The sequence below is a fragment of the Mastomys coucha genome, unplaced genomic scaffold, assembly GCF_008632895.1.
Source record: "Mastomys coucha isolate ucsf_1 unplaced genomic scaffold, UCSF_Mcou_1 pScaffold22, whole genome shotgun sequence".
In the NCBI taxonomy this organism is placed as follows: domain Eukaryota; kingdom Metazoa; phylum Chordata; class Mammalia; order Rodentia; family Muridae; genus Mastomys; species Mastomys coucha.
In genome coordinates this window covers 246,386,486-246,391,072 of record NW_022196905.1, presented here as the reverse complement: position 1 = coordinate 246,391,072, position 4,587 = coordinate 246,386,486, and positions in this window count along the sequence as shown.

Sequence of the window (4,587 nt, the reverse complement as noted above, 5' to 3'; positions counted from 1 at the left end):
GGCAGGGCTTGAGCTGGGTAGGGCTGGGCTGGGCTGGGCTGTTGGAAAAAGTACCAGTGAAGATGGCAATCTGTTTTCTTTCTGTAATGTCTTAACCCTGTTTCAGGGAAAGGGATAACTAGTGCCCCCTTCACCCCCTTCCTCCCCCACATTCTCACTTGGTGTGAATGATGTATAGGGTATCATCTAGGCTGAAGAGACACTTTTGAGTCAGGGCTGAGAGGAAAGCCCAGGATAACTGCAGTATCACAGAGATTCCTTTTTAAATGAAATGTCCTGTACTTCACAATTGTGTTTGTTTTTGTTCTAGGTCAGCCCCTAGATGACAGGGCCAGCAAGGCTTACGTGGTATCCAGGCTCCTGACCCCACCTTTATCTCATTCCTCAGAGCTCTGGCCAAGCTAAGCATCTTCCAGTGTCTTGAGCCCAAGCTGCTTCCTCTCTCATCTCTTAGTTACACAAAATACCCACTCCATGTGCCTACCCAGATGTCCCTCCATTGCCATAAGCACCTGTGTGTCCCACTCTCACCCCAGGCTCACTCACCTTTGTCTTCTTTCTCCATCTCTGATCACATGCCATGTCCTCTGGAGGCCTTCAGAGTCTGACCTCTAAGATGCCCTCCTGCATGCTCACCAAGTGCCCACAGTCAGAAAATCCCCACCTATCTAATCACATTTCCAAGGCTGGGAACACAATAGCAACAGGGACAGCTCTCTTTCAATCACCATGTTCTCTACTTGCCACCGTAGTGCCTGGCACATCATAGCCAAGTCACAGACATGTGAATAAATGCCATCTGGCTATCCAAAATTTAACTCAAGACCTCCAGTCTAACTATACAATCCTCCTCCAAAAGTGTTTTTTGCCCAGAGGATTTTGCTTACCACTGAATGAGTCCTTACCATGTACATTACTAGATATTCCAAACACCAAATGATCTAGATAGTGCTTATTTTATGGGCTTTTGTGATGCAATTCATATTGCTCAGGATTTCTGTCATTTCATACCACATCTCTTCCTTATTTTTGTCTGTCTAGAAAATGGAATTTGTTTTCATCCTCAAACATTGTAAAGAGGCATCTTCAACATGCTGTGGTCGGCTCTGCACACTTCAGGATCATGGGCTTTGCCCGTGTCATTCAGAGTAATACCACTTCAACTCACACAAGGAATTCACAAATAAACTCTGAAGCAAATTCCTTCCACTGTAAGCTTCATCCAATTCAGAGTACTAAGTATTTGTATCTTGGGTATATATGTTTCAGGGCATAAAAACCTGTTTGGAAAATGTCATCCATAGCAGAAATGGTACAATGAGAAACGGTACTGGAAATTGAGTTTAGTAGAAGAATAGTGTTTCTTGAGCTGAAATAGCTTGCTCTTTAGACACAGCAGAGCTTTGACCTCAAGGAAATAGAAAGGGACCATGAATAGGGGCAAGGGCAAGAGGACAGGATTCTTGAGAAGAGGTTTATAAAAAGTTTAGTATAAAAAAAAACATAATAGAGAGAGCTTTGGCTATCAAAGAGTTTGGTCAATGGCAGGTGCTGTGAACATGGCACTGGGTCAGGGACATAGTTAGGAGACAAATGTCTCCTGAAACAATCCTGGGGTAGACTTTAATTAAGATTTTTGTTGCAGAAATGACCTGATAAAAATCACATTTCTTTATATTCATATGACTGCATAATTCCTTCCCACTTTGTCTGGACTTGGCTGTATGGTTTGCTTCAGCCAATGGGACTTCACTTAGCAGGCAGGCTGGGCAAACAGTGAAAAAAGTCTTTGTTTAGTGGACTTTGTTTCCTCTGTCTGCTCACTGGGAATCCTTACAGCAGTATATGAAAAAAAAAATGTCTAGCTTTTCTTTTTTATTTTGGTTTTTCAAGACAGGGTTTCTCTGTGTAGCCCTGGCTATCTTGGAACTCACTCTGTAGACCAGGCTGGCCTCGAACTCAGAAATCTGCCTGCCTCTGCCTCTCAAGTGCTGGGATTAAAGGTGTGTGCCACTACTGCCCAGCCTAGCTTTTCTTAAGATGAGAACCCACATGGAGGAAGAAAGAGAGGAAAAAGTATCTGATTGTGTCTTAGCTGTCTCACTTGAAATCCCAGACATGGACATGAGCCCACAGACACCAGGTAGAACAGAGTTCAGCTGCCATAACTAAATTCAACTAAGATGATCCACCTAAAGAATAGTGAATATATATATATATATATATATATATATATATATATATATGTGTGTGTGTGTGTGCATATATATATATATGTATATATATATAGTGTGTATATGTATATTTTTTTAAGCTTCCAATTTGGGTGATAATTCATTATCTGGAGATAATTGTTACCAGTTCCCTAGAAGAAGAGCCTTGAAGAACTTGAGAGAAAGCTGAAGCAACATGGCTGCCCTTGAAGGTTATCATTTCCGGCTGTAAGTCTGTCATCGAAGGCAGTTATGAGGAGTGTGAAAGATGGAGAGATGTCCCACTGTGATAGTGAGAGGAGCTAGATAGGCCAGGGTCTTGGTTAGAGTGGGGCTGGAGGGGAACAAAAGGAATGAAAAGAGTAACAAAGCTCTTAGCAGCAGGATGCCACAGCCAGTGGCAGGCCAGGGCAAGGCTAAGGTGGGAACCTGCAGGGTTAAGAAACAAGGTGCTAGTATTGGCATGGTTGGAGACAGCTGTGAATCTCAATGAGTGTTTTCTACTATTCTGTCAATGCAAGAGACAATGTGGATGAGGGATAGCATTTTCACTCAAGTTTTCCCTTTCTTGGCAGTTGACTACAAAGTAGGGATGCAAAGAATCAATCCATATAACATGATAGACAAAACTCAGCAGAATTTCCCTGCCAGCCTTCAGGTTGCTTCTATTTTGACTTGCACCTCTTCATCTTTGTTGAAGTTGTCTTGTCAGACAACCAAGGTAGAGTGATGACTAAGAATGTCTGTTTTAGAACTACTTACTAGCTCCTGAGTCCAGGCAACTGAATCTCAGCTTCCTCACCGCTGTCACGACAATGAAATAGAACTACACATATTTAGTACAGTACATTTAGTATAGTTAATAGTCTTACTATTCTTAGTTTTGGATAATTTGTTTCTTACTGGAACAAAGTCTCACTCCATAGCTGAGGCTGTCTTCAAACTCAAATTTCTTTTGCCTCAACCTCTTGAGTGCTAAGATCATAAGCTTGGGACACCATGCCCAGCCAACTACTATTTTCAGTATTTAGTCACCACATTTTTTTTGTTTCCAAGATTTTCAAGTTTCTTGGATAATCAAGGATGACCTCACCATTTGAATATCAATACCTTTCTTGGTATCTAAAATATATTAATTAAGGAAAATGGCCTCTTGATCCCAGCATTTAAATCAGTGCAAGAGAAGACAGTTTTGTGCTTTTCTTATGTTTGAGATTCTAATTTATTCCTGATAAAAATCTATATGCACGTTCAACTATATCCAATCTTTACATCTATATCTATCCCATCTGGCAAGCAAGTTCTCATTAAGATATGATTTAAGAACTGAAGTTCATTAAAAAGATCATTTTATGACAAAGTGACATGCATAAGGTAGGGATGAATCCCTATCTTCCTTCCATCATCCCATTTAGGGCTTTTTCCATCTGTGTCCAGCATAATTTATAAAAGCACTATGATTTGCCTGGAATAATTCAGCAATTAATATCATATGCTCTTGTTTCTCAATACATCCAGCTCAAATTGCAGCAAATGCCATTTCTATAAATTCTCTCCTATACCTTGATTTACTTTAAACAGTACTGCCTCAGAATTCTGTCTTTGATATTCAATTCTAAAGGGAAATATTCACAAGAAATTTTAGGCTTACAATAACAGATATCTACAACTGGTCAGGATGCAGAGACTCTGATGCTCAGCTCTAAGTAGGATGTTTATATTACACCCACCCTCAAGGCCTAGGGATCATCATGAAAGAAGAAGCAGAAAAAATTTAAGATCAGGGGGTAGTGGATGTCTGCAGTGAAATAGTATTTGCTGGACCTAACCAGAGCAATGCACTTGTGAATTCATAATAGCTCTTACACATGTACGAGACCTAGGTAAGATCAAGTCAGACAAAATGCCAGAATGAACAAGGGATGGGGTCATGAAATCTTATCTCATCCCTAGTTGAGGGATTTCTGTTGGAGGAGGGAGAGTCAGATTACATCACGATATGGCCCCTGATAGGCTACCCAGGTTCCAGTAGATAGTATAGACCTATGCACATAAGATCACTAAATGGGCTCTATGAGTTTGAAGACAGAGCACACGAATTTGGAAAGGAAAAATGATTGACTGGCATAGGGAAATAAATGAAGAGGAGAGGAGAAGAGGTGGATTTGATCCAAATATATTAAATGGATATATAAAGTTCTCAACTAATAAAATATATAAAATAGACAAAAATTAAATATTAAGAAAATAGGCAACCCAGCTTTAAAATGTTTTCCTTGAGATATTTTTTAACTTAGTAAGAATGTCCTTTGTTCTGGAGAATCTTATACATGCATATGATGAAATGGTATTATATTTAATCCCCTACTTTCCC